We start from the raw sequence: 15,413 nt of genomic DNA, 5'->3' as shown, positions 1-15,413 counted from the left end.
TGTTCAGCGTGGTTTTGCTGCAGTCTGTGGGAACTATTATTCAAATACACCCCTAGGTGATTCAGAAAGAGGTTATGAGGGAACTATAGGCTGAATATGGGGTGGGGGGTCGGTGCTCTGTTGTTGTTCAGTCGTTAAGTCGTGTCCGACAGGGCCTCAACTGGGGCATGACATGAAAATGTATGAACAATACTGGGAGTGCTCCTTGATCCTGCGCTGTCCCTGGATCTACAGATGGCAGCAGTGGGACTGAGTGTGCGGGGACTATTATGCTTGGTGCAGTAGCTTATTGATTGGCAGCATTTATTGCATTCCATAGCCGTGTCTCTTCCTGAATCAGTCGGACTTGGTGAAGTTATCCATGCCTTGGTTACACTACAGTTAGACTTACTGCAATGCACTCTACGTGGGGCTACCTCAAAGAATGTCCAGGAGCTTCATTGGGGTCAAAATGTGGCAGCCGGGCTGCACAGTATTGCGGCCATATTACAAAGGTCCAGAAAGACCAGCACTGGCTGCTAATTGCTTTCCGGACTCAATTCAAGGCAATGGTCTCAATCTTTAAAGCCCTAAATGGCTTAGGACCTCCCTGACGGAGAGATGACCTGTCTTGTTATGACCCTCCCTGGTTAGGAACTGCAGTCCCATTGCCCGTTTGTCGGGCACGCCTGAAAGGGCTTTCTCCAGTGCTGTTCCCAAAATGTGGAATGTGCTCCCTCGCAAACTACATTGTCCCTCACTCTCTTGGATTTTAGAAAGGCTGTGAAGACACTTCCTCTTGACGTAGCCTTTCAAGTTATGTAGTTGTTTTAATGTTTTATGGCTTTCAACGTTCTTTTGGGGATATTCAGGTTTTAGTGTTTCAAACTGCCGTTCAACGTCGTGATGGCCTTTTAGCAAACAAGGCGGTGTATAAATGCAAATGAATAAATAATAGACATAGGGAGCTGCCTTATCCTGATTCAGCAGACCATTTCTCCATTTAGCTCAGCGTGGTCTACTTTGACTTGCAGTGGCTTCCTAGGGTTTCCGACAGGGCGATTTCCCGGCCCCACCTCAAGATGCCAAGGATTGCACCTGGGGCCTTCTGCACGCAAAGTGTGAGCTCTACCACTAAGCTGCAGACCTCCCGCTAAAAAATGGGGTGGCTGCCATTTTGTCTCAGCCCTGAAAACGATTTCCCAATGTTTTGCCCCACTCTGGGGTGACCAAGAACAAAGATCAGAGCCAGATCAGAATGGTCTAGGCAGACAGTGACTGGCTCTGTTCCCATTGTCTTCCATTAAGTTCTATGGGCAAAGTACTTGAACAGCAGAGGAGTGAGGGAGGCAACACCCCACTCTTGTTCTGCCCCTGAGTTCTCTTCACCCTCACTGAATTCAACAAGACTTTAGAAATAAATGTTTTGATGCTGTGGACTATGACAGCCTTCCCCAACCTAGTGCCATCAAGATGTGCTGCACTGCAATTCCCATCATTCCCAGTCATAACCCTCCAGTTCCTCTTCTGTTTGTAAACAGCACTTTCCATGAGTGTTTTTTGACAGGGAAAATGGGGTATTATTTTTGATGGGAAAAGAAAACACTGTTAACACTTGTTTAGTCGGTCTATTCCACTATACCACAGCACCATCTAGAGGTTATGTAGTGGAAAAGCAGGAAATGAAACACTCCTTGTGTCATGCATAGATCTCAATTCTGTGACAAGACCAAAAGGAGATGAACTGGATTAACAGCCTCATGTTGAAAATCCCCAAGCCTACTCTGTTTCTTCTCCCATCCATTCAGGGCAAGATCTTCCTTGGAAGCCCTTCTAGTTGCAATAGGATTTCAGCCTAAGGTCCTACAAGGCTCCCTTCCTACAAGGCTCCCTTCCAAAGTTGGTCCAGAAACTCCATTAATGGGCTTCTTTCTAAAAATTGCAAGTACATGATATATGAATTCAATAAAAATACACATTTCATAAGCTTCTGGGGAATGGAGGCAGAGTGAAGTCATCCGAATTTCTCACGCCAATGAGTGTCTTCTTGGTTTGCAAGCCATAAGCAGCAAGTGGTAGACCTTGTTATTTCTTCACCTTGCCTTCCACCAGTTTGTCCAGACCAGCTGCTCAGTATACAGCAGATTAGGAACTTGTCATTAAACTGCTACATCGGGGAGAGGATGGAACCCTGTGGCACCCCACAAGTGAGCGACCACAGGTCTGAAACCTCCTCTCCCAGTGCTACCCTCTGGTACCTGCTGGAGAGGAAGGACCGGAACCACCGCACTATGGTGTCTCCAATGCCCAACCCCTTCAGACAGTCCAGGAGGATACCGTGGTCAAGGGTATCAAAAGCCGCTGAGAGGTCGAGGAGAACAAGGAAGGAGCATTTGTTCCTATCCAGAACCCTCCTCATATCATCCACCAAGGTGACCAAGGCCGTTTCTTTCCCATGCCCATGTCTGAAGCTCAACTGAAATGGATCTAGATAATTGGCTTCTTCCAAGTGTGCTTTCAACTGCATCACCACCACCCACTCAATCACCTTGCCCAAAAATGGCAGATTCGAGACTGGGCAAAAGTTGTTCAGAACTTGGGGTCCAAGGAGGGCCTCTTTAAGAGTGGTCTTATCACTGCCTCCTTGATTGCTGTTGGCATCAGTCCCTCCTCAAGGGAGGCGTTCACCACCACCCTGATCCCCTCACCCAATCTCTCTCTGCAGCCCATAATAAGCCAAGATAGGCAAGGATCAAGTAAGCTGGTGGTCAGCCTTACAGATGAAAGGACCTTGTCCACTTCATCAGAAGGAAGAAGTTGGAACCTATCCAACAAAACTGGTTTGCCACAGACCACTTCTTGCTCACTAACTGTATCCACAGCGCACAGAATAACACTCCATTACTATCATCATCATCATCATCATTGAATGAAGATTTATTTCTTACTTCTGAGTAAACATGTACAGAAGGGGGGTACGTTAAAGATTAAAAGCAGGCTACCTAAAGTGCTTTGAGTGACAGAGTGTCCTCACTAATGTGGTAATGTGAGGGGTCATGTTTAGTCCTGTCGCTATTGTGTATTATGGTTTTGGAAGGTCCATTTAAAAAATGGGTGTGGGATGGTTGGACATAGGTTGGGGAGGGTGGGGGAGCTAACAGATGCACTGGTCAGAGAAAGCTGAATGGGTGGAACAAGGAGGGAGCGGGAGGGAGGGAACAGGCTCTCTAAATGATGATGGGGACGAGACTTCACTGAGTAGCCAGCCAAACAATTCGCAGTCAACTGCGTCTGACCTGCCCAAAACCCCAGGCTAGCTTTGGGATAGATTTTCGATCTCCACATGACCCCAGATGGAGCTGATTCAACTCCAGTAAAAACTGAAACAAAGTGGAGAGCAAAATACACCTATTGCCATGGAGATTCCCCCTCCATGTTTTCCAATTTTGCTGTACTCTCTTGCAATCATTTTGCTATAAACACCAAATATTCCAAACTTTAGCCGCTTTGAGGGCTTGTGTTGGTTATTCTGGCCAGATGTTCCACCGTTATAGATTGCAGGTGGAATGGCGGCCAGCTCAGCTTCTCTGCAATCTCCTTATCATTCTTTAGTACTCCTTTAACTCCATTGTCATCCAATGGTCCAACTGCCTCCCTATAGTTTTCTGCTTCTGATATATTTAAAGAATTCTTTATTGTTGGCCTTGATGTTGTTAGCAATAGGCTCTTCAAAATGCTTTTTTGCATCTCTTATTGACTGCTTGCATCGCCTTTGTGCAAGCTTGTGCTCCCTTTTGTTTTCCTCACTTGGGCAAGACTTCCATTTCCTGAAGGAAGCCTTCTTTTCTCTAATAGGTCCCTTAACACTGCTCATTAACCATGCTGGCGACCTCTTGGACTTGGTGCCACCTTTTCTTACCTGTGGTATACATTTTAGATAGGCTTCTATCATTGTGATTTTGAGTAATCTCCAAGCATTTTGAAGGGATTTAATCCTCTTGAGTCCCCCTTTTTCACCAGTTCCCTCATTTTAGAGAAGTTTCCTCTTTTGAAGTCAAATGTGACAGTGTTGGACGTCCTGGGCAATTTTCCACTTAAATATACATTAAATCTGATAGCACTGTGATCACTGTTTCCAAGTGGTTCAACAACATTTACATCTCGCACCAGGTGCAGAGAGATACCACTTAGGATTAAATCCAAGGTCACCTCCCTTCTGGTCAGTTCCATGACCAACTGTTCTAGGGCACAATCATTTAGGGCACTGAGAAATTTAACCTCTTTGTCGTGGCTGGAACATGCTTTTATCCAGTCAATGTGGGGGTAACTGAAGTCACCCATTATTACAACACTTCCTTGTTTGGAGGCCTCCCTGATTTCATTTTCCATCTCAAGATCACCCTGAGCATTCTGGTCCGGGGGACGATTGCATGTTCCTAGCACAAAATTAGTTCTGGAGCCTGGTATTGTCACACACAGTGCTTCTGTGGAAAAGCCTACCCCTTTTAGGTGTTCTAGTCCACTTGACACTATGCCCTCTTTGACATACAGGGCAACACCTTCCCCAGTATGTCCTTCCCTGTCCTTCCTATAGAGTTTATATCCAGGGATGATGATATCCCACTTGTTCTTCCTGCTCCACCAGGTTTCTGTAATGCCCACTATATCAGGTTTTCCTTTAAAATCGAGCACTCCATCTCTCCCATTTTGACACAGAGGCTTCTACTATTTGCATAAGAACACCTATACATGGTATCCTTCCCCAGATGCCTCTGGCATGTGCATCTTTTGCTATGGGACATTGGCCCCTTTGTTTGGCTATTATGTTCTACCATGTACTCCTGGGCCATTTCCTCTGCTTCTACATTTGGGCAATCAAAATCATTTTCATCTTCATCCCCTTGGGATGATTTAACCCAAACAAGATGCTTCCCAGCTCCTGCCGGCTTTCCCCCAGGGTTTAGTTTAGAAGCTGCTCTGCCACCCTTTTTATGTTTAGCGCCAGCAGTCTGAGTCCATTTTGGTTCAAGTGGAGCCCGTCCCTCTTGTACAGGCCCAACTTGTCCCAAAACGTTCCCCAGTGCCTAACAAATCTGAAACCCTCCTCCCTGCACCACTGTCTCATGCACCACAGTATCCTCCTGGACCGCCTGGAGGGGTTGGGCATTGGGGACACTGTATTGCGGTGGTTCCGGTCCTTCTTCTCCGGCAGGTACCAGAGGGTAGCACTGGGAGAGGATGTTTCGGACCCGTGGCCACTTACTTGTGGGGTGCCACAGGGTTCCATCCTCTCCCCGATGCTATTTAACATCTATGTGAAGCCACTGGGGGCTATCATCAGGAGGTTTGGGGTGCAGTGTCATCAATATGTGGATGACACGCAGCTCTACCTCTCGTTCAAATCTTCACCGAGGTTGGCCGTAGAATCCCTGTCCAAATGTCTGGAGACGGTGAGTGGGTGGATGGGGAGGAATAGGCTGAAGCTGAACCTTGACAAGACCGAGGTACTTTTGGTGGGAGACAAGAGGAGGCTGGGGGATGTTGACCTGGTGTTGAATGGGGTACGGCTACCCTTGAAAGACCAGGTCTGCAGCCTGGGGGTCATTTTGGACTCTCAGCTGTCCATGGAGGCTCAGGTGTCAGCTGTGAGCCAGACAGCGCTGTATCAACTCCATCTGATACGGATGCTGCGCCCCTTCCTTCCCGACCATCTGCTCCCATCGGTAGTACATGCCCTGGTCTCCTCTCGTTTAGACTACTGTAATGCGCTCTACCTGGGGTTACCCTTGAAGATGGTTCGGAAACTGCAGCTGGTACAGAACGCAGCGGCTCGCCTGATTAAAGGCAGCCGCCGGCGAGATCACATCTCTCCAGTGCTGAAGGAGTTGCACTGGTTGCCCGTTGTTTTCCAGGCCAAATTCAAGGTGTTGGTTTTGACCTTTAAAACCCTATATGGTTCCGGCCCAGCCTATCTTAAGGAGCGCCTCCAGCAGCACCAGACAGGCCGCTTAACAAGATCAGCCTCGGATGGCCTTCTCTCTGTCCCATCAGCCAGAACAGCTAGACTGGTGGGGACGAGGGAGAGGGCCTTTTCTGTGGTGGCCCCCACTCTGTGGAACTCCCTCCCTAGGGAACTCCGGCATGCCCCCTCTTTAATGAGCTTCCGTCACGCATTAAAAACGTGGTTGTTCAGGCAGGCATTTGGGGTGGGTTAGGGTATTTTAGAAAATGTTTTTATTGTAGAATTTTATTGTTTTAAACTGTTTTATTGTATGTTGTACATCGCCCAGAGTGGCTGGGTGACCAGCCAGATGGGCGATTAATAAATTTAATAATAAATAATAAATAAATATAATAATTAATATATATAATTATTAATAATAATAATATAAACTTTCGGGAATGAATTGTAGACCTGTTTCTTTGATATAAGATTGATGATATGATATAGAAATGTAAGGTTGTTTATGAAATTGTTATATCTATTATAAGGTCATAGATGCAGTTTTTAAAATAGAATGGCATCGGAGGCCAGGGGGTGTTGGAGTTAAATTCAATTCTTTAAGGGGGAGGTGGAGGGAGAGGGGGAAGGAAGGGGGTATATTTCTTTTTTCTTCACTTCCTTTCCTCCTCCCTTTTCCCTCCTTTCTTTTTTTTCTCTTTTTTCTTCTCTCTTTGTTATTGCTGTGTCCTCATCAGACTATTGTACTGTTGGGAAATTGAAGTATTGATTAGGTTGTTGGTAATTTTGGTATTATTTCATTCATAAAAATTATATATATATATATATATATATATATATATATATATATTCCACACCAAAAAAAAAGTATTGTGGGTAGCTACAAGAGAGAAGGAGAGTGGCTGGGTGACCAGCCAGATGGGTGATTAAGAAATTTAATAAATAAATAAATAAATAAATAAATAAGGAGAGGGACAGAGAGAGGGAAAGCGGGGGGAAGTGCCTTTTCTGTGCGGGCTCCCTGCCCCTTAAATGAGGAAAGCTTGCCTGGCACCTGTACTGATGTCATTTAGGCACCAAATGAAGACAACGATATTTTTACAGACATTTTACTGGTTTTATGGTATAATTCTCTACATGGCTACTCTGTAGTATGTCCAGATGGGTTAAATTGGGCCTACTCCCAGGTAAATGGGTGTAGGATTGCATCCTGAGTGTTTTTTTACCATCCTGGGACTTTTAGTGTTTAGGAGGTACTATGGGGTTTAATTCTGGTGCTGGGATTTATTTATTTTCTGTTGCATTTTGCTATTGCATTGTTCTATTTTCTTAGAGATGCAATAGTTGAATTGTAGTTTGTGTTGCTTGTTGCTGAGTGAACTCCAGTGGCTGGATGCAGGATGGAAATGTATAAAATAAATAATTACATAAGTAGGTAAGTAAGTCAGGAGAAATGAGGTGTGTGAATATTATCTAAGTATTAACATTTCTGATCGAATGGCAAAGAAATCTTTTCCACACTCCACACGCATGCACGCACGCACACAACTGTTCAGAGGCATCTTAAATAATGCACACAGCAGTTTCATTGCAAGGTTGTTTGTAAAGCAGCAAAAGGAACAGAAAGCAAATTTTCTTAGCAATTCTGCCAAGTTGCTCTTCTGCGGAAAATATTTCCTGGAGGCAGATGAATGCTGATTCTGATGGCTATGAAAGAAGGATAAAGCAGTTGCAGAAGGAGAGGTAAATCATCAGCCAGTTTCCCCAACATCTCTGAGTAGGTAGCCACCTGGGCCATCATCTGGGTCTTCTAGAAATGTAAGAAAAGATGGTCCCTTCTCAGTTGTATATAAACATCCAGCTAGTTGTACAACATACTCTGAGTGTCCACAGCAATTCAGTTGCACTTTCATAAGCATCCAGAATGAGCAATTGTGCGCTGTCAGTGTGGTGTAGTGATTAGAGTGTCAAACTGTGGCCAATGAGTCCCAAGCTCCAATCTCTGAAGCTGCAGGGCCAACCACCGTCTTTGAACCAACACAGACATGCCATCAGGATAAAAAGTGATGGTGGTGGGGAATAACTGGTATGGTACCCTGAATTCCTAGGAAGGTGGATGAGAAAAAAAGCAATCACACTTTCTAACAAGAGCTTTCTAACAATCACACTTTCTAACAAAATAAGGGAACGCTATTTGCGTTGCCCTTATTTTCGCCGTAGTCTACGTAAATGTTTACGTAGACTAGACGTGCCAAAATAAGGAATGCAAATGGCGGCGCCCATGGGCCGCCGCCATTTGCCTACGCGCTTTTTTTTCCCCAAAGTCACCCGTGATAGGCTACGTGATGATTAACATAGCCTATCACGGCTGACTTTGGAAATCTAGCCGTGATAGGCTACGTTAATCGTTACGTAGCCTATCACGGGGTGGTTTTTTTGTTTGTTTTTTTCACTTTTTGTTTCGCGGCCGGGGAGACGAGGCGCTTCTCCCCGGCCTGAATTTCGGCCGGGCGAGGTGGGGCACCTCCCCCCCCGGCCTGAATTTCGGGGGGAGAAGCGAAGCGCCTCCCCCCCACCGCGAAGCCAAGCTGCAAAAAGGTAAGTGACTTTCGTACATCCCTAAATTTTATTTAAACAAACCAAAATGGGAGTAAGCTAGAATGTGGATCACTTGAAATTCACTAAGGTGTCCCACTTCCCACTTTCTGGGAAGGGGTGTTCTGAATGCTCATCCCACTGAAAGCAATTAAGTCCAGATAGAAACTTAGATGCATATCAGCTTTTAGTCAATGCCTACCCTCTACTCTCCCGCAAACAATCGTGCACCATTTTGCACCCTTCCATGAATACATTGGCTCAAATGGGGCTACTTGGGTGGGCACAAAATGTTTAAGAAATGCAACTCCCACCCAACACACACACACACACACACACACTTTTAAGCTCAGCTCTACTCATTTTGCCATGTGGAAATTTAGCCACATACAGTATTTCTATCTCTGAGACCTGAAGCGCACGTTCCTTTAAAGACGTAGCAAGCAGGAGTCCTGATCCAGACTGGGACCTAGCGTGGTGAGTAGAGAGGCTTTAGATTTTCCCCCTCCCATTGCGGTCCCGATTCTTTTATCTGCACCTGCAATTTACATTGCCAAATATTGATCCAGTACAGGAAATGGACCAGTATTTGACAATATAAGTTGCAGACATGGGCACCTGTCCTGATTGGGACTGCAGCAGGGAGAAAGGGCTGAGGCCCCTGGACCCACCATGTTACATTTCTGACCCAGACCAGGACTTTGTGCTTACTCAAGAGTAACAAGGAAACAAACAAGACGTGGCCGCTTTCTGTGTCTTTTAAGTAGAACGTGCTTAGACCCTACCTTCTAATGTTTAAATATATGCTTTTATATTTTAAACAATTGTAACCTTCCCTCAGCTCAAGGGGTACATGGGCAAATACATTTTAAGAAATCAAGGGCTGCCCAAAGCTCTGGACAACACTTTTCTTAGGTGCTAGGGATATGCTGCAATGTTCTGTTAGATGTCTCTCTTTCTCTTTGTTATGGTCATTTAAACCAGTTCAGGTTAAACATTGGTTGCATGTCCTGTGGGTGTATTATTGCTGCAATCCCAGCAAGCAGTTCATATGTCCTTCAAAGACACTCTGTTATTCTCCCACAAATGTTCTTGTATTCCTCCTTCAAGGTGCCACCATTCGCCATTCCCCATCTTCCAGCACACACTGTAGAAGCCCCGATATCCAGCCATGAAGATCTTCTTTGTTCTGTCTCTTGTTCTCTTCCTCGCATTGCCAGGTAAGATAACACCCGTTCTAACACCCATAGCTAGAAATGAGAGAGCCATTTGTCCCATTTAATCAATGAGAATAACAGTTGCTTCACTACTGTTCTGATGGCAGGATCCCAAAAACACAGAGCATTTCTACACCAGCCTAGAATCCTGCATTTAAAACAGAGCTGTCCGCTTCATGCAGGATCACAACTGACTCCCTTTACATGCACTTCCTTCTCTGTAGATGGCTGTTCCCATAGAGTTATGTTTCTGTGAAGAGGCATTACACACGCTCCAGGTTCAGCGATACCTGCTCCTGGGTTCCTGCCCCTTTCCCTCCCTTTGCACATTAGTTGAAGATGGGGACCGACACACTGACAGCCCTCCCCGCACCGATCTCCCCGGGCCCCACCTCCCTCTTCCATGCTTCTGGCCAGTCCCTGCCACTCAGCCCCTCAGCTGCTCCTCCACTCTGCCATCCCCCCTCGCTGCAGCTCTGCCGCTCTGTCTTGAACAAGCAGGCTGAAAACGGTGAGGAGCCAAAATGGCGCAGGAGTGGGAAGGCTGAACGCCCCTCAGACCTTCGTCACCACCATGAACATCATGACCATGCCCCCCATAACCACACTCAGTGCTTCATTCACGCTAGGGGAGAAATACATGGGGAGGACATGGCACTCCATTTGCACATATCTGGAGAAATACCCCATTTTTTCCTTTTGAGGATAACACGGGATAGGTGGGAGGAAATAGTGGAATAATGACTGGACGACGACGACGTCATGTAATGGACCCGCACAATTCAGTGAGTGAGCAACCATGCACGCGCAATAAACTTGAGGTGTAGAGAGCCCCACAGTCTCATCAGTTTGGGTGCTTTGGATACAGAGGGCTACATTCTCGAAGGGAAAATGCTTTCAGCTTGGGAAAATCCTAGGGACCCAAGACATGGTCTGAAGGCACATGAGGCACCCACCTTGCTGAAGCTTAAGCAGGTCTGGGTCTGGTCAGTGCTTGGAGGGGAGACCACATGGAAACCGCATGTAGCGACCTTGAGTTCCACAATGGAAGAAAGTTGGTATATAAATTAAATAAATAAAATAAAATCCTCTCATCTTATTCATGACTTGCCTTTTCATTTCTTTTTCGATGTCCGTAGGATTTATCAACGCCTGGCGTAGAAAGTGCCCAGATGGTGGTGTATGCAGAAGGATGCCACAGTGTTTCAGGGAGGAAAAATACTGGGGACGCTGCCCACATGATCGCAGACAAATCTACTGCTGCTTTTGGTAAACTGGCTCCTTCCTGAGAGGAAACAGGTTCCTCATCAGCCATTATAGATGAACAAATCTGTCTTTCTCTCAGTTTCCCATTTTTCTAGACTTAAGTTCAGTTTGTCCCAAACTATGAGAATTTCTCCATCCTTAAGTTTGGTTCATCCTGAACACTGAGCATTTTTTATAAAAAGTTTGCATGAACATTCATAAGCATTTTTGGTGCACACTTATCCTAATGCATGAATTTTTGCATGCATGTTTGCCTAATGTAGACATTATTTGCAAGCAGCTTTCTTACTATTATGCATTTTGGAATACTATTTTCCCTAATATACACATTTTTGTATGCATTTTTGATTGGAGAACTCCTTTGTAACATTGGGAGAACTGTGAATTTTGAAGGATAATTGAGCTTTGGTTCACATAATAGATTGAAAGGGTGAGATTAGGTAAATTCGCATTAAAATGTGAACAAATCTCTCCCCCATCCCTATCAGCAATATGTTGATAGTTTTGTGTGGTGTCGTGATCTTGTAGAGTTCGGTATACTGTTCTCTTCTTTGCATATTCCCTTAGGGTAACCATGATGTTTCCATCTGGAAGGATATACAGGGGCCTTCATGAACAGTACTGAATCCTGTTTCTTCCTATGACATGGGCTCATACCTCAGTGCCGAGATCATATGCCTTGTGCGCTTGAGCTCAGCAGATAGCCATCATTCCTGAAAGGAACAGCACCTTCTTCTCTAATAAAGTTCTTCAACCACCTTCTGCAAATCAGCCAGTGCTGTGTACTTATTTCTGAAAAAGGAACGGGCAGTGAAGTTTTCTTTTCTTTGACTGTTATGCAACAACAGCAACAACACAGCCTCTCTCTTCCTTTGAAAAATAATACATTTGCGCCACCAACCCAAATCCCCATGTGCTCCAGGCTAGAAATTATTGCCTGGCCCCATAGCCAGGGCTCAGGGCTCCCTATTCTAGCAAAGTAACTTAAACGCTGTGCCAAGGACAGCTCAGTCCTGTGGTTTGCATACATTCAGCAATCCTGCTCATATATTTTTAAGTTGAATTGTTTCTTTTGCATTTTAGGCATAGAGGAGAGGATAAGAGCTACGCAGAGAACAGAAACACCCTTGAGTCTGAGTGCCCTTGATTTCAGCCCTCCTACAATTTGACTAGGAACTCTCGGAGTATTTTTGCAGGCATGAGGACTAACATCTTAAATTCTTTTCTTTCTTTTCTTAAAAAAATGAGAACTACGTTCTCAGGAGGCTGAATTCCATGCCAACAACCCAATTACTCTGTAGTTTTGGAACTCCAGAAGGTTCACAGTCATGTATATGAGCCTCCTCCGCCCACAGCTATTTGTCGAGTTGTTACTGTGTGCCCCCCCACCACCTGTGTTCTAAATACAGTCATTCTAAAATGATCAATGGCCTGGAGCATCTCCCCTATGAGGGAAGGCTACAAAGCTGAGATTGTTTAGCTTGGGAAAAAGGCGAGTAAGGGGAGACATGACAGAGGTGTACAAAATTATGCATGGTGTGGAGAAGGTGGATAGGGAGGCATTTTTCTCCCTCTTTGATAACACTAGAATCCGGTGTCATCCCATGAAGCTGATCGGTGCGAGATTCAGGACAGATGAAAGGAAGCACTTCTTCACACAGTGCGGAGTCAAACGATTAACTTCACTACCAAAAGATGTAGTGATGGGCACCAACTTGGATGGCTTTAAAAGGGCGTTCGACAAATTCCTGGAGGAGAAGTCTACAAAATGGCTACTAGTCTTGAGGGCCATGTGCTACCTCCAGTACCAGAGGCAACGAGCCTATGTACACCAGTTGCTGGGGAACATGGGTGGGAGGGTGGTGTTGCACTCATGCCCTGCTTGTGGGTTCCTGATCGACAGCTGGTTGGCCACTGTGTGGACAGAATGCTGGACTAGATGGACCCTTGGTCTCATCCAGCAGGGCTCTTCTGATGTTCTTAGGGAGAACAGACCAGTCCTCCTCAACCTTTTGAAGCCCAGAACATAACATTAACTCCAGCTTGGGAGGGAGCCCACTTTTCATTTATTTTTAAACACAAAACTTCCACTGTCCTGTTTTTCTCTCTAGGTGGACCAGATGCAGGGCAGGGGAGGCCTCCAGGACCTTCAGTAGTTGCAAAGAAGAGAGAAATTTGGTTCCTGCAGCCACTGGAGGCTGGTGGTTCGTATTTCAGTGAGGCAGTGAATTCGCTCCAGGTTTCAGTCAGACCCAGCCAGAACTCAAAAGGAACTATCCAAAGTGCTGAACCCTATCCCCAAAATGGGTTCAGTACCTCAGATAGGTCCTTTAGAGTTCTGGCTGGTTCTGGCTGAAACCCAAAGCAGATTTACCGCCCAACTGAAATATGAGCCACCAACCTCTGCAGTCTGCCATGAAGGGATGAGGGCTGTCGGATCCCCCTTTTCTGCACAACTACTAAAGATATCAGAGTCCATACCTCCTTGGGGACCATCACTCAGTGGTAGAGTACAATCCCCAGCATCACTAGTCAAAGACTTTTGGATAGCAGATTATTTATTAGTTATTTATTCAGTGCCATCAGTATGCATGGTGTTTTATAAAGTACAAGAGGACAGAGCCCTGCCCCAAGTTTCTTGCAAGCTAAAATTTGACCCAGGGGAAGCAAAAGACAAAGAGGAAGGAAGTGGAAGCAGCAGCAGACAGGGATATAACAAGCAGTTGTTCCACTTGCTGTTGCTTAGACCTGGTTACAGGTTTCGTTACAGTGGGGTGTTGATGCCTGCACTGCAATCCACCTTACCTTGGGGTATGTGAACCACTTGTGGGTACCAACCAATTCAGTGAACACAATGCCCTAAACTGTTTTATCTCTAGAACAAGGAACCCAAATTCCTGTGGACCTCAGACCTGAAAGAGTTGGTGGCGCATAGCCCAGGCTGAGTCCTCTCTGTTCTAGCAAAGTAACTTATATTCTGTTCCAAGGAATGCTATGTTGTTTTATGTTTTCATCCCTTAGTCCTGAGAAGCAACAAAGAATGGTGCAGACCACATCCCCTGGATCCCTCTGATTCTGCTCAGGCCTCCCTCTTTCTGGGGCATTGCCCACACAGCATCAAACCTATCTTTGAGGCCATAAGGACTAGGAGACTAGGATCTTACTGGAAGGAAGGAAGGAAGGAAGGAAGGAAGGAAGGAAGGAAGGAAGGAAGGAGATATTTCTCATAATGAATTCTGCACCCAACAGTACCCAACCAATCATCTTTCTGCTGGTCATGTCATGTCTTTCCCAATGGGCCACTCTCCCACCAGCCTTTCCTCAAGGGAATGGTGGCAGAAGAGGTGTTGGGTGATACTGATTACAGGCTTGACTGCCCTTTGCCAGAAGCAGATCAGCGCTTTTTCATGTGACGCCCCCAACCCCAAGCACAGGGAAGGAATCTGTCTTCCCCTCTCTTTATAGTGACCCCTTTGTCAGCCCCTTTCCTCTCAATGTACAATGTAAGAACATTTTACAGGGAAGTTGGAGATAACATAGTCAGAGGTGGGCCTTTATTCGGCCAACCAAAAGATCACAAAAAGTATACCAGCTCCTGAGATCTCCAGATCTCTTCACCAGACAAGGTCATAAAAAAGCAGGTCAAGGGGGGATGAATAGAAGTGAAAGAAAAATCTGAATTGATGGTGAAGCCACAGTGCCTGCATGCTCAGAGCCCCAAGACGGAATGGGGGGCAGACATTCAAATTTGGCTCTGCAGGTCACATGATGGTTACTGGTTAGACCTGCAGCTGCCCCTAGAGCTACTGGGGGTCTTTTTGAAAATATCATATTTTCATATATATCATATATATATAATTAGGGATGTATGTATTTTGTAAAATCCATTCCGTCTGCATTTCACAGACTGTCGGGTGCCTTTTGTTCCATTGTCTGCTCATTGATAGAATCACTCTTGCGAAAATGCGAAAATCCCCCTCCAAAAATGCACATTTTCATGCTTTCACCTGTGGGGAAAATGTGCATTTTGGGCCAGTTTTTTTTTTTTTTAATGTTATGTATTTGTCTATGATCAAATCTGCATAAAATTCCAGAAAGTAAAAAAAAAGATACTCCAGAAGTCTGCAGAATCTGTGCAACTCAGGAAAAGCCAGTTCACTGCAGAATCCTTGGGTTGGATTCATAGAAATTCAAACTCATTTGATTCCATCGCAGATTTCTCCGACACCTATATATAACATAAGATCTCAGAATTGTTTTCCATCCTGGGAAAAGCACACAAGCTCCTTTTGCAGGTGGACACAAATATGGGTATATAAATTACTAAAAAACAACACCCCTTTACACTTTGGGGGGAAAGGATTGGAGTGAGAGGCTATCTGTGCATTGAATGT

This window comes from Heloderma suspectum, chromosome 1 (genome assembly GCF_057233095.1).
Source record: "Heloderma suspectum isolate Gila_16-S chromosome 1, 16-S_ref, whole genome shotgun sequence".
NCBI lineage: Eukaryota > Metazoa > Chordata > Lepidosauria > Squamata > Helodermatidae > Heloderma > Heloderma suspectum.
The sequence above is the reverse complement of the archived record's forward strand: the minus strand, read 5'-3'. Positions refer to the sequence as shown.